Source organism: Enoplosus armatus, chromosome 24 (genome assembly GCF_043641665.1).
Source record: "Enoplosus armatus isolate fEnoArm2 chromosome 24, fEnoArm2.hap1, whole genome shotgun sequence".
Classification (NCBI taxonomy): Eukaryota; Metazoa; Chordata; class Actinopteri; order Centrarchiformes; family Enoplosidae; genus Enoplosus; species Enoplosus armatus.
Genome location: NC_092203.1, coordinates 3,715,008 through 3,731,251, shown reverse-complemented (window position 1 = coordinate 3,731,251; position 16,244 = coordinate 3,715,008).

Genomic DNA, 16,244 nt, shown 5'->3' with positions numbered 1-16,244 from the left:
AGAAATTTAGCATTGCTATAAATGCCGGTGGTAAACACCCTGGTTGTAAATCCTCCCATAATCCCATGTTGCAAGCTAATTTGTGGGAAACAGACGCGATACTGAGGAAATGAGTGCTTGCACCACAATCTTGTTAGATATGTCAATCAAAATGTCACACCCCCTAAGTGCAGGTAGAATCATCAATATTTCAGGAAGAGCAGAGAGAGGAAAATATGCTGGGTTTATTATCTATTTATTTATATTTTTTTTCAGCTCATATTCCTTTGAAGCCTACTTGTTGAGATCTTTTTGTTGTGTGTATCATCTCTTTGGAGTGTCTTGGATGATTAGATGGGGCAGAGCAGTGGGGAATAGACCTACATGTAAAAGAAAAGTGGAATAGAGGAAGTAATGTAATGGCTCCGGGCCAAAACGTTTGACAGTTGCATAATTCAAATGAAAATTGAGAATCCCACATGTGGGGGGCCCTGACAATTGAACTCCAACTCCGAGCTCACATTACAATGAATGTCTGTTCTGCCATTTTTTTTTTTTTTTTGGAGGGTACAATGGAGGACAGAGGGAAGCAGGATGGCATGAAGAATGAGCTGGGACAGGTTGAATCTCGATCTCTACTTAAAGCCTGTAAACAATCGGAGTTTAACTGGAGTTCAGGGGGAGGGTAAAGTGCTCAAGTGTGACCAGTCTGAGTGAGTCAGCCCGCAGAAATGTTTTACATAGCGTTCGGAAATGGATGGCAAAAAAATGGAGCTACAATAGCAAGGGCAGCAGAGACAGACAGTGTTGTCAATCTGGTCAAAATGTCCTTAAATTATTTCTGTCCTACCTAAAACATTTTATGGCACCAATAAAATCCAGAAGGACTTGTACAAAGGACAAGAGGTCTGTCTTTATAAATCTACAAGTACCTCTATAACACAGCAGTAAGCGCAAGCAAATATTTATGAAGGAGCGGCTACCTTGAATCCTCTCCAGTATTGAGTCCGTCCCTTTTTTTTTTTTTTGATGTAAAGTAAATTCAACAAACTGACAAGCCTTTGCATTTCCTCCTCACTAATTTTTCTTTGAGATGAACATCCCGCCCCCCATGCGTCCCATGCTATTCCTACATCTTAAGAAAGCTTGCGTTTGAAGAGGCCTCTCTCCATAATAATAATAATAATAATGCCTCCCTTGGAAAAAGCAGTGCCTGAGTGAAGGGGCTTTTACTTTGATAATTCACTACAAGCTGTTTGATCAAGCTACGGGGGGGGGGCAAATATTCCGCAACATTTCCAACATGAAGAACCATTTTAAGAGTGGCTTTTTCAAATCTCCACCAGTTCAAAAGGGAGTGTGGGAGGATTTTTAATCAGGGAACATGCACACAGGCCATATATTATTAACATAATGCATTACAAGTTGTAATTAAGCCTTAAAAAGCAATGGGAACCCTACGGGTGCATTGTATCTCCCTTTTTATTCATTTGAATATGTTTCATAATTAATTTTCTTTTGGGTTCTTTAATGTATTGAAATTCAGACAAATGTGTCAAGTGTGCACTCATGACAGACATCCAGTTTACAGACCATCACATGACAACTTCTTATATGTATGTGTGCTGAAAATCAATCTTATGGTCACTTGGTTCGGCAGCTTTATTTTGGCAATTATATTTATTTGTTCAAAGGAAGAAAAGGGGGGCCAGACACAGAAAGGAAAGCTCTTGCGGGGGTCAGTCTGAGACCGTTTGTGGAACAGCGAAATGTATTTCAGAGGCGGCAGATCATTACGTTGTTGTGTCGAAGCAAAGGCCAAACGTTTGTTTCGAGATTGAAGTGGACTCTGGTCAAACGTTTCCAAAGAAAACCCCCTCCAGATAAACATCGAGAGCCGGAGAGAACAGTGGATCACGCCTTTGACACATACTGAAGGTCTTGAGCGATCACAATTACCGCCGAACACTGTATGTTTGTGTGTGTGAGTGTGACCACACAAGCTTACAGTATGGATGTGTGGGTGGGCTTCACACTGTATTATATACACCCACACACACATATACTTTGTGTATGAGTGTGTGTATTGTGTTTGTGCATATATATATATAAGTGTGTGTGTGTGTGTGTGTGTACAGGCTACTATATTTAGAGTGTTTGTTTTGGCTGCTAGCATCTGTCAGAAGCTCTAAAGGAGCATCGCAGCTGAAGTCTGCCTGTTCTCTGCCTTACTGGCCACTCCGTTGACCACATGTGCACACTCAAACACACACACAAAATTTCAGACCACCTCCCTTTCTCTTTTTCTCTCTCAATCACCCTCAGTCCTTTCCCCTCACCCTCTCTCCCCCGCTTTGTTTTAGCATAAAGCCTTCACAAGTCTCATTTCTTTCCCGGCATGCGGGCTCCATGTGTCAAGCCGATGTAGAGTCAGCTCGAGCCGGGACCGCGGAACCGTGAGCCTCTTTTCCCTTCGCATTTGTTCCAGTACCCATCATGCCGCCGCCTTTGGCTCTACCCCGGCTGATCGGTGGCGCACCGCAGCCAAGGCCGCCTTACCTAACCTCACACCAACCTGGACTAGCTGCGCTACGCAGCACAGTTGGCACAGTCCAGCACAGCTCACTGCACTTCCAGATAATTTGCCTGCGTGGGTTGTTAAGTGTGCGTGCATTATGCAATGCATTATTTTGCTGAGCTAGGTAGTGTTTCATAAAGTACCAAAGTGCAGATGAGCGTGATATCCTGTCCACCTACCCCTATAGCATCGAATGGGTGTGTTCGTTTGTTGGTGTTTGTGTCCGACTCTGTGTTTGAGTATGCAGGAAAGAAAACAGTGCAGCCTCTGGTGCGCCGCAGCTGAGGCAAAGGCCAATAATTCACCCAAGGATTACAGAATCTCAAACATTGCTTTACTTTTCAGACAGGTCCACGTGCAGTGTTTCACCTTTCTGCAGTGTGATTCTTATAGTGCTGAATGAGAGGTTGGGGAGAAAAAGTTGTATGTTTATCTTGTCTATGCATGAAAGCACACGTGTATGCAAGACAGAGATGTAGAGAGGTGTTGTTTTGTCTGCCAATATTGTGTTCATTCAGCACGTCAGAGCCAGAGGGGGGGAAAAAATATATAAATAAAAATGAGAAGAATTTATCGGAACGCCGTGCATTCATCTCCTTGCACTGGAAAGCGTGGATCTGTTTGCTGGGACTGCATTCGAGCCGTATGCATGAGACTCCAGCTAAGCGAGATAATTCTCTAGATGCTCCCTGTGAACTGGGCCCCCACAGATCCAACATCATAATAACCCACAACTGAAGGATGGAAGTGATTGAATTTCCCCTTCTATTTTTTCTTTTCTTTACGTATGGATGTCTGTCTGCCCGCCAGGAGAATCAAGCCCCTCGCTTCACTACACAGGGCATACAATCGCTCGATGATTGCGTGATGCATTCCTCTGTGCAGCAACGTGGATTATGCATACCGCTTGGACAGCTCTCAAAGAGATAACAGTGCAGGGAGATGAAGGTAAAGTAGTGGTTAAATCTCCCAACTTCTCAAACCACATGCAGCCCTGCTGGCCCCACATCAAAACCAATTTTCCTTTGTTTGTCTTATCTACTCTACACGTCCCTCTCGGCTTTCCTGTTACACTTTTCTAAAAGAAACGGGTAACAAAACTGTTCATTTTTGTTCATTCTTAAAGTGTACTGCAGTCTTCCACGCGGCTTTTCCACGATTTCTGGCAGCTTGGACTGATTTGGGTATGCAGGTCAATACTTAAAGCATGCCACCGACTCTGACTTCAATTGGCTGACGGTCAATCATGCTAAATGCCGCGCTTTAGCCAGTGCGGAGCGCGCCAAGAGCAGGGCTGTTTCGAGGGGAGCCGATTGATTCTGTTGTGACAGACAAGGTGATGTCTGAAACATAACAGCAGCCAGTTCAATCAGCAAACTGAAACACTGGCTCCCCAGTGCAGTCGAATGGAACAACATCAAATCTGTTGAGGACTTATCCACCCCTGTACACAGTGGGGTTCGGCTGACATGGGCTTTTGATATTGATATTTTTAGACTGAAGATGCTGGTGGATGATATTCAGTATCATTAAATCTGAGGATTCTTGCCAAAAAGGAGCATCCCTGAATATAATACAGGAGGAAAAGAATGGGAATATGCACACTGAAACAGAGTAGTTTTGCCAAATGTAGTAAATCTCACAGCAACAGAGGATGAGGCAGACGGCTGTGAAATGCTTCATGTCTCCGTTGAGCCCGAGCACTAAGTTTTTGCTGTACTTTCTACCCCATGTGAGATGTACAACACGTTTTTTTCCCACATAATACTGAAGGACACTTTACTTTGTTGATTACCGGCCTGCTGAGCCTCCTTTTGTAGTCTGCTTGTTTTTGTTCCTATTAATACCAAATAAACTACATGGATTCAGTATTTCCCCTGAGAATTTCCATTCTTGGCAGAGTGGAAAAGCCTGAAAAAGCCATAAGAACGTTATGTGACAACAAAAGTCTCCACTAAAATCCATATTAATAAAAGTCTTTCAGGGTCAGCAGCTCATAAAGTCAAGGTGACCAACAACACCTATTCAATGGTAAGTGGAAATCTGGCACATATTAGTCCAAGCAAAATGCAGATAGAACATATTATATCTCTATTAATAAAATAAAAGTGACAAAAAATCTGATATAATAATATTTCTATCTATAAATAATATTTATTTCAATATTTAAACAATAGATCAAATGTGTAACGGTGTGTGTTAGACTGTTTGCCAACACGTTCGCCATGAGAACTTTATGTTGATAATATGTCAGTGATGTGTTTACAGCTTGTTTCATGCAAAAATGCCTTGTGTTGCATTTTGCATTCTCCACATCAAGTTTTGCTAGCATGCAGTTTTCTCCTTCATTGCCTTTGTTGGTACTTTGCTAAGCTACTTTGCGCCTTAACACTACTAATCCAGTATGTCGAAGTTATGGCACGTGTGGTACCTTTCAGGATAACCATTTGCCCACCATTCCCAATTCAAAGGTGCCTCACCTCAAATAAATGAACTGGAGAGTCAGTAAATGGGAGCTTGGAGGCAGGTGGAAGCAGGAGTGCTGGTGAATGATGGGAGCTGAACGGTATATAATGGGGTGTATTTTCATGCAAATATTGTCACGGTGGAGATAAAACCAACCGAGGTTTTACCAGCTTGTACAATGGGCTAGCCGAATTTCTTTTTTTCTGTGCATATTTCTGGCGTGAAAAAGTAAAAATGGAAAGACTCGGTTACCTGCAGGCAATTTCTCACACATGGTCGAGAATAGAACCTAATGAGCTGCCAGGCCTTGAGTGGGCCGAGCTGACTTACCTCTGATGGTGGCAGGCTTTCCTCTCTACCAAGAGGTTAGAAAAGAAATCCACATGGTTCAGTTAGGAAGCACCTCGGTCTTGATTCCGTGTTTTCAGACCTAGTGAGTTCACAACAGAGCAAAGTTACAATGCTACAAGAAGGTGGATGAAAGCAGGGGAAAATTAGGATGGCTGTAGCCTGGAGAAGGTGATAAGAACATGGCAGTGCATTCTAGCAAGGGTTATATATATTTTTTGTTTATTTTTGAGCCAAATGAAGTCTGTGTAGGAGAGTTTTTCTGCCAAAAAACTCTTGCCACAAACACCATTAGTGTCAGTGTTCTGATGCTGTTAAAGTATGTATCAAAGATGAATGTGTATCAAAGCAAACCTGATATAAGAACCTGTAAACTTGGCACAAATAATCACACAGTAGCACTGTATTCCACACAGATCATCTGTGTTTCTTCTTATATCTAGTATTCCATGCGGCAATTTGATATTCCCTGCGGGCTATGGCAGTCTCGTTTGTTTTTTGACTGTGATCCATGGACTCACATTTTGAGCTGCGCCGCTGCCCACGGGAGCCCTATGCCAAACCAGTGGGCCGATGACCATTGCCTGGGCACACATCCAACAAGGCATCCCGGAGAAATAAGTAGTCTCTACGGTCACTGTGTTGAAGCAGAATGTAAGGACACAGCTACATTATTTTCCAGACACTCATTGGGAATGCAAATGTAATTTCCACTGATTTATTTTTGCATCGAGAGGGTAGAGAGAGATTTGAGAAAGTCAAACACAAAACATATTATCCAATAAGGCTGCTGCAAGCTTGTCTATTTGTAGTCCCCATGAGGAATAAAGATGGTAAGATGGCTGTGCCCAGAAACTGTAACCAGCCTCTTAGCTGAAACATATCCTCATTATACATTTTAACTAACATATATATATATATACAAATTATGTGAACACTCATTTCCTCCAACCTCAAGCAATGAGGATCAACAAACATCATGCAGCGAGTCTCTTTCATCCATCCAATAGTTGTTGAGACATTTCAGTCTGGACCAAAGTCGTGGACCGAACAACAGACTGGCGGACTGACATTGCCCTCCCTAGAGCCAGGCCTCTAGCATGGCTAAAAATAGACAGAGCTCTACATTACATTAACACTTATTTTGTGTGTTACGTTTTGTTGCCATGCCACAAGTCAAGTGCTTCTAATGGGGCTGAGGTTGTGCTGGGGGATTCATGACGTCGGTGAGGCATAACCGCCGTATGTGACCTAAATAAAACAGTCGAAAGGTTTATGGTATGAGTCGAGAATCAAACCTATGATTTTAAGATAAGTCTACACCCATCCATCACCCTGACCATAGAATTCTTTCTACACCCACCTTTCAATATCAAGATCCTGCTTGTTTGGGTTGTGTCTCCTTCACATGATTCTTTGGTGGCAGGGAGACATTTCTTCCCCTTTTTTAGAGCACATCCATTTGCATTTCAAGGCTTCCTTTTTTACCGTGCAAAAACTTTGCTGCGTCTCAGTCTCTCTGTGTGCAAAAATCAATCAGTACTCCACCACAGCTGTTGTCACTTTAGGAATAAGAGTAGAAGTGGTTGAAAGGGCCTGCGTTTGAGTTTGAGAGCAATGGTTTTCTGCCCTTCTGGCTTCCACAACTGTGGTTAACAACTGCTATCAGCAGGCTTACTCCAAAGAAACAAAAACTGTGGTTTACGAACTCGGAGGATTTCCCAAAAAGGCAATGCAAGTTTATTTGTACAGCACCTTTCAGCAAGAAGGCAATTCAGAGTGCTTTACATAAGACATAAAAGGCATAAAGAAAAGAAACGCTCGGTAATACAAAAAGTCAAATTGAAATAATATTTGAAAGAGCAAAAAAAACCCAGATAAATTACAGTGCAGCGCAGGATATAAATAAAAAGTCTCAAATTTAGGACAGAAGCTGAGCACAGACTTTTTAATCATTCTTCTTTGGCTCCAAAAACAATTATTCAGTTTTATCTTTGTTTAATTGAAGAAAACGTTGTTTTCCATAATCTGAACTGGTGGGAGCATGGACATGTTGAACAGAAGAGGCCTTGTGAGACTACCACGTGTCTAGATAGGATTTAGTCCAGTTTACCACTGTCTCACTGTCCCACCTCGTTTTCCAGTCTGTTTAGTAATATGATGAGGTCAACCTTGTTGAATGTAGAGATCAAATAATACTAAAACTGAAACTTTTAAGTGGATGTCATTCAAGACCTTAACAAGAGCAGTGCTGGTGCTGTGGCATGGTCAAAATCCTGACTGAAAAACATTAAAAAAAAACATTAAAACAATTGTTTAGGGCCACGAATGTATTCAGTTGTTGAAAAACAAACAGCTTTTTAAATGATTTTACTTAAAAATGGGAGGTTAATTTTGGGCCTTTAGTTGTTCATTAGTGAGGTGTCTATATTGTTCTTTTATGAGAGTGGCTTAATAACTGCAGTTTTCAGGGCCTGTGGGAAATAGCCTGAGAGGAGAGAAGTATTGACTATTTGCAGAAGATCTGATGCCATGCCGTTAAAAACACTTTGGAAAAAGCCTGTAGGTAGAATGAAAAAGGCAGCCGGAGGAGGATTTCAGATGTTGCACAGTTTCTTCCAAGGTTTCATATATTATTGGATCATATTGTGTTATGCTAATTTAATTGGTTTCAAGTGGACAGAATACAGAACCGATACCTGATATGGATGGAAGACAGCTCGTCTTATTTTCTGAATTTTTGTCAGATAAGAATGAGGCAAATTAATTGCATGAGTGGCCAGAAGTCCAGGGGTCAACAGTAGCAAACAAGGAGCATGCATTATTATTATTTTTGGCTAAGATATCCGAGAAAGAGGACTGCCTTGCGTTTCTCAGTTCTAAATTAAAAATATCTCTCAGGGTAGATGCCATAATGAACCTGGATATTCGGTTTTCACCACCTGCTTTCAGCTTTTCAAAATATATTTTTCAGTTTTTACCAGCGTGTCATTTCTCCATTGTGCTCTTTTCTTACTGGAGACTGCCTTTACCTTAACATCTATAATTTTAGAATTGAAATGATCTAAAAATCATTGACTGAGACTCAAGCAAGGGCGGCTGTAGAAGAGAAAGCCTGAGTGGGTAATTTGCTGGCGTTTTCATTGATATACCTTTTTCTGATTGGACCTTTGTGTGCATTGAGATTGTCATCTTAAAGAAAACACAGGAATGGTCAGAAAGAGCTACATCAGTCACCACAACCTTAGAAATGTTAAGCCCCTTGGAGATTTAGTCCAGAGTGTGCCCTTTATTGTGTGGGGGCTCTGTCACCCGCTGAGTCAGTCCATAGTTATCCAGAATGCAACACAGCTCTTTCTAGCTGCTGTCCTTGGGGTTGTCAACATGAATGTTAAAAATCACCAGAACGGACGGGGTTAGGTGGGGTGTAGAAGTTGGTTGTTGCCATGTGGTGTTATGTCTTGTCATTGTTCTGATGCCTCTTGTCTCTTGGCAGAGGGAGCAGATGGGTGACACAGGAAGTGAAATAGGTTAGTGGTGAACAATTTCACCCCTGACTTGTTGAGGTAAAGTCTGTCTGTCTTAAAAACATGTCCGCTGTCCTAGAGAAAAGTTGAAATGATCAATATTGAAATGCAGTGACTGGATGGTACGTACAATTGCGGTACATCTCTCAACTCTACTTCTGACTGGTGGTCGAGGGCAACTGATAAACGCCTCAGTATCTATGATTGCTGTTCCTCAATGCCTCTGTCTCTATGTGCACTATGATGTTTTCCCCAGTTGGGTGCGCAGCCAGATTATGTGGGATCTTTTCTATCCTCGGGAATCAGTATATTTTGGTGTTCTTAATGCTCATGCCTTTTACATCTTTAACAGCAAAATCACCCCCAATCAGAGTTTGAAGCCCAGTCCTTAGCTTCCCCTGTAGCCTTTCGCTTTCAGAATTACTCTCAGTCCTCACCCTGCTGTGCGAGGATGAGAGGTTATCTGGGTCATCTGACGGAGATCCAGGGTCCTCCAGCAGTGCTGCAAATCTGTCTTCAAGTTGTACACTTGGTTGTTGGCAAGGTTTGTTGCTAGTTCTCCCTTTCGCAGCTGTGTCCTACTAAGCACGGTGGTTGATGAGGCGTTATCTCTGCCTGGATGGTAGTGCGGACCAGCCAGTAGTGTCGCAAATCTCAGGGCTCGCTGGGCTCTAGCTATCACTCGTCCTCCCATCTCCCAGGGAAATGATTTATTCTTAGGCTTTGCAACCAAGAGAGTTCCAGAGAGGACTGCTACATGCAGATTTATTGCCTGACAGGCAGCCCTCCTGTTTCTTAGTAGTCTTGTTGGTGCTTATCAGCCTTGTGTTGGGATACTCTTGTTGTCTACTGTTCATTCCCACACTATCCACTTCCAAAGTCACTTCTAACTGGTGGATTTTGGTTTCAAGCGTTTCAGCTATGTCCCAGGTTTCCATTCAATGTGGTTCAGGCAAAAGGCTTGAGCTGCCTCCAGCGTGGCACTGAAACAGGAATAAAAGTGTTGAAAGATATGGTTATAGCCTAGTGTTTCTTTTATGAATTAAAGTCCCAGTGATTTATATATATCCAGGAGCCACTGTCCATAATTTCTAGCAGAAAAAAATTAGCAGCAAAGCGTATGCACGAAGGGATATTTGTTTATGGTCAAATAGGATTAAAAACAAGAAAAATCTTGAACTTCCCCTTCAGCCATTTCCCAACTCTGCCAGGGATTCGGACTTAGTAATCGAAATGAAGTGCCAGACAGAATGAGTCATAGACTGTCAATTAGATAAATTGTCAAAGCATTTGCTCAGTGGGTTCCCAGTCTACACTTATTATCAAATCACCTCAGGTTGGCGTAGCGTCATTTTCCACACAAATCATCTTGACAGAGCAGATAATTGAGATAACTAGGATTAGTATTCATACAGCACTTTGCCACCCTGGTATAAGACTATAGCACACATTAGCACCTACAGTATGCAGATAATCACTGACAGGTCCTTCAGAGGGGATTCAGTGCACGCTGACACTGTGGACACGCACCTATCAGTCCATCTGTCTGTCTGAGTGCCTGTCTGGCTGTCAATCTAGTTACAAAACACTGCAGTGCTTAAAACAGTGGGGTCAACAGCATCCCGAGGAAGACAAGGACGTAGATTATGACAGAGATTTGGCAACAGCTGCCCTCTTGGATTAACAAAAATAGTGGGAGGGAAAAAATAGATTCATGGGCCATTATCCAACAAACACCAAGCTACTTTTTTCCCAGATAATGGGTGCTTCTTTTCATTTTCTGCCTGTTATTTTTAGCTTAGTGAAATCTGAGTCAGCACCTACTTTTCTCAGACATTACTTCTCTTGAATGCCGCCATCTATCAATCTGACGTTGATCCATACATTTCCAAAGCATGTGCGGTGTTGCTTTTGTGGCGTTTGTGTTGGAGAAAGATCGACCTGTAAATGTTTAGTCTGTTGATGCTCTGCAGCTCATCGTGGAACTACTTACGAGTGTGTGATGTGGATAGCTAGAGTGGGCAAACGATCCTTCAGTAAAACCGTGATAAGATTTACCTCGGGGTGGTTTTCCTGCACAACCCCTGAGCATCTTGATGATAAGCCTCGCTGTATGCATTCATTATCTGTGAAAAATACTGTATTATGTATAGGCATGGATAAATATTGAATGATAAAGACTGTGTGAAATATCATTTTTTCAACATTTGCATCCTAACACATATGTCCTTTGTGCATCATTGCCTTAAAACCTACCCTCTAAATCCAAATTCTGTTTTTTTTCCCTCCCTCTCTGCTGGATAAAACCGCCAGTTCCATCTCGTTTCTTTATTCGGTATCATATTAATTTCAGCAAGACCTGCAAATCCACTCTGCCATTGCATAATTCATGGAGCCCCTCTGACAAAATTCCCTTTCATGTGGGCAATGCGCCCGGAACGAAAATCCTTGGAAACCTGGATAAGCCCAAATGGCTTATACCTGATGGCGATGCACAGCTGTGCTCAGGTAAACCGTCATTCTGTCTTGCAAAATAAGGTCAGAAGTGAATGGTGTGCTATTTGATGTCATCAGCTCGTAGAGAGCAGGTGACACTCAAAAAAGCTTTTTGACAAAAAAAGAGAAGGGAGCTGTTGAGGCCATCTGGCGAGGGATTCCATGCTCTCATAAATGTATCTCTCTCACTAGCATCTTTTCTTTTAGGCTGTGTCACTTCTGCACCAGCTTGAGATTAGAGATGTGTTATTGCACCAAAGCTGAATCACATACTGTCTGTCTTTACATTCTAATATTGCCTTTGAAATCTCTAGACATATATGAAATGAAACTCTTGTCGTGAATTGCTTTCACTAGTGGGCAGGTTTTTTATTTGATGGATTGAATGGACCCCTGCCAGAGAAGTCGTCAAAGTGATCCATTACGGCAGTATTATTAAGCGTGCTTTAAAGCTAGACTGAAACAAAAGTAGGAAATCAGGGAGTGATATTATTAAAAAAGACAGCCAACTAATTTCTTGTCTTAGAATAAATGCTGAAGCAAAATTCACATTTTATATTCAATTTATTGATGTTATAAGTGTGTTTTTTTTCATCCAATCCGAGTTTTTTTCATCCCTGCTTTGCCTCATAATCATGCAGCATGCATTCCACATCACGGAGCTGCCTAATTAGCAGCTGTGTTAGCTATTATACTCTATGTCATCAATCTGTGATGTTGGGTACATTTCGTGGTAGAATGCAGATGTACAGTGATGTCTCTACTTAACCTCAACACCAGAATTAACCTGCCAACAACACAAGCACACTGCCGCCTGTTAGACAGCCTGGATTTCAGTGGCATTAAGAAATATGGCTGACTGGTGACACACTGGTCCCCGGTTTAATTACAGGAGAGCAACTTTGACAAACTGCAAAGAACAGGGCAGAACTTGCTGAGGGTGGAACAGCAATATGAAAGAGAAAGTTTTTCCGAGTCAAGAAAAAGTCAACGCTGCACCATTTAAGTTCAAATTATACTTCTCCAGTGAGGTGTGATTTGCGGTCGAGGGGATTCATTTATAGTTAAGTGACGGATTGAACCGTGTCACTGCTGAGCTGCTGCCCCTGCCTGCTGTTTGTATTGTATTGTAAGGTAATGTCTTTTATCCATATATAGTACATAGCTGAAGTAATTAAGTTCCATCCTCTTATTGTCTTTGTCATATAGAGTGGCAGTTGCAGCGTGTTGCTGTCTAGGATGAGTTCCTTTCTTTAACCTGCTTCGTGTTGTCTTGTCTGTCGACAAACTGCAGAAACACGGCAATCGTGTCACATATGTGACAGTTTTAACTCCCTGGAGGTGCCTTCAGACTGCTATTAACGTTGGTCGCAATCTGCGTCAGACTGTACAACATCAATTTGAGGCATGTCAGATTGTGCTGTAAATGCACGGTGAATTGTTTTGCTACGACCTAAATAGACACAATTACATGAGGGCAGGGGCTAATCATCATCTTGCGTCATCCATTTGCGGCGTAAACAGTAAACAATCTTCCCACAAACTTCTTTTGTTGTCTTGCCGCCATCGTTTTCGTTCATTTGTGTGAGCATGTGTTTTTCCCCCCTAAACTTTACTGAAAGGTGCCAGTGTATTCTGCTTCATTTCTCGTATTCTGATGGGTTGGTGAGTAGACATGGGTGGTAGCAGCGGTCAACCTGTGAGACTTTGGTGGACTTCGGGACTCTGTAAACACCAAGTTCTCCAAATGAATGGACAAAACACGTCATATAATTGCTCTCCGGAACCACAAAAATAAGCGTTTTCTGATCTTACACCCCTATCAGCAGGATGGCATCACTGGCATCACATGGTTAATCAAGGTTTGGTTAGGTTTTGGCACAAAAGACCATTTATTTAGCTGGTCTAATAAACAAGCATAAATGGACATAAACCCTTAGTGTTCAACACATTGAATAATTGGAATTTTGCATCCACTTCAAGGCAATGTTGTTTGGACCTGGTTATGTATGTGTGTTTACATGGCCATTATGATCACACAGGTTTGACCAAACGGCTACCACCAACAGCTAAGTGTCTCATTAGCTGGAAATACCAGCAGTCAGCCTTTTACACACACCCTCTGATCTGATGCCTGGGACAATCACATTCCTCCCTCACTTCCCCCTCTTTTGAACTCTGGCTTTATGTCTCTCACTCTTTACATCCCTCTCCCCCAGCGTCAGCTATTTCAACACAACCTCTGATTTGGGCCAAAATGTTTCCTGCCAAATGACCAATCCCAAAGTGCTGTCTGCTGGATTAATACCTCAGCTCGCTAATTTATAATTGCTCCATTGTGGCATCTGTATACTGAGCGGATGCTGACAGGTTGGATCCTGGTCTATCTCTCTCTCTCATAGTCTAATTATGATGCCCTTCTCTCCGCACCCTCTGTTTTTCTATCTTTTTCCCTGAAGAAACAATAAAAACTGTGAATTCACCAGAGCGTTTGCAAAATTCCGACACCTTCCGAGACAAAGATAAGAGAACAGCAGAGTTTGATCATTTTTCTCTTGGAGAGGTCCATCTTAGCAACACAGGTCTTTGGTTTACTTATATCTGTAATAAGACTTGAGGGAGATGACTTTTTCTTTGAGAGGTGGTTGAATGGAATCTAACAAATCTGCTCGAGTCCCATCAGAATGCAGGACATCTACAAAAGGCATTTATCTCATGGGGCAGGCAAATTCAAAGTTAAATTAGGGAATATGACATTTATTTGAAGAAGAAAACGGGAGGAATTTGCATTCTGCTTCATTGCCATTCCTACCACTCTCTTACAAGAAGTGATTCAGTATTAATGAAAGGCATCTAAATGGAATTGGGATGAACCAGTATGGCTGTTCTCCTATGACAGGGTACATAACGGGGCAGAGTGGTGCTAAAGCCAGGACTCTTAACCTGTTGGTCTGCATTATTTATTCATGAGGCACTAGCTTTAAAAAACTCTATATTTTATTCATTTTATATGGTGATTCTATTTTTAATTAGCGTTAAAGATAGACAAAGACAGACAGATGGTGTTATTAATAATTAGTTAGGCCAATATGAGTATATATTATACGTAAGACTTTATGTCACTTACATATGAGAAAACCAAGTAGTTGTTGAACCCATTTGACACGCAGTGTTTGTGTGGCATTTTCTTTTTTTGCGGCACAGGGTGTTTATTTGCTTCAAAGACTTGCATGTACTGGCTTTAGGTTGTTTATGCGCTGAAACTCAAAGGCTGAGTAAATCCTCCTGAAATGTTCCAGAGGACATAAAAAGGGACAATAAACGTATCACAAGCGGCGCAGTTTACGCACACACAGCAACATATAGAAGTGACACATAGAGGCGTATAGTGTCTGGGAACAAAACTAGAAAGGGGTCCTAGAAACCAATTTTCTCATCAAAGACATGCAGTCCATAAAAGTGCCTAATGGACTATATATGGAAAACTTCAAAGCCACATTTATGACAACTGTATCTGAAAAGGAGGCCACTGACACGTTGCGTGCCATCTGAGTTTCTTAGATATTGCATGAACAGTAATGGGGCCATGGCAGTGGTGATTATGCTCCGAAAAAGCTTTCATTGGTTATAAATTAAGAATGCAAATGCAAACATGGACAGCTGGCCTAACAGGAGCATAGCACACTGGTCAACGAGACCCCGAGCAGCTGCCCTCGCCTCCTACACCTAATCCTGGGAGGTCAGCAGGTCACATGTTACAATGTCACATGGTGTCAGAGCAAAAGCAACCTAGTAATACTGAAATCCTTAAGCGTACAAAGGGACCGGTAGCAAGGATTTTATTGTTAAAAATGCACTGCATTTTGCAGAGGGAGTCACCAATTTACACTCCGCAAAAGAGAAAGCTTTCTTCTAACAAGCAAGCCGTGAGAGCACTCCAGATTCACCAACGATGACTCAAATTCCCACCAAGTGTTTTCTTCTTACTTCGTCCACCCACACGAACCACTTTAGAGAGGAAATTTAGGTCCAAGTTGTGCGCAATTTATTCACCTCACACCATAAACAAAGATTTAAGGCAATGTTTCTGACATCAGAGTTGTCTATTGATTCAAGCTTGCCTGTTCTGGGCCACGACAGGATGTTGAATAATGTCAAAGAAAGCTTTTAAACCTGCCATACCTTTATTTACCTTCACCCAAGTGCTAAAAATAACTTTCAAGAGTACACAAGTGAATCGTGAAATAGAAGTTTTCAAGTTTTGAAGGGTGCGTCTTTCATGTCCATTGCGAACTAACATCCACAAATCCGCTTAGAAATCATTGAAAAAAGACATTCCTTATAACTCCAGAACTTGCTTTAGAGTCATCACGTTTTTTTAAGTGTTTTTCAATATCAAAGTAATCCAGTGACAGGTGTCTGTACATCCATGGGTGCATTGCAAACTGGAATTGCTAACAGCTAATTTTGCATACTTTTAATAGTGCCAATTTGCCAAAAATGCGCAAAAAAAAACGGGGCGCACAGTGTCAGATTTTGAAAAGCCCTGGTATACATAATGATCAAGATCCTGTAAAGTGAATAATTGGATTTTTAGGAACATTTTACGGAGCTATATCCATGCAAGTGCTCCAAATGACCATATAGAAGTGCAGCGACTAGGATGTGCTCCCTCACTGGCTTCCCACCGATGAACACTTAACTGAGTTTGCCTGGAATGGACAAGCAGGAGTTATATACACAGTGCATACTACAGACAACAGCCCTGAACATCACGTGACTTCTGACTAAAATAAAATGAAAAAAAAATCAAACACTTATTTCCTACCACCTCTTGAAAAGTGTGAAGT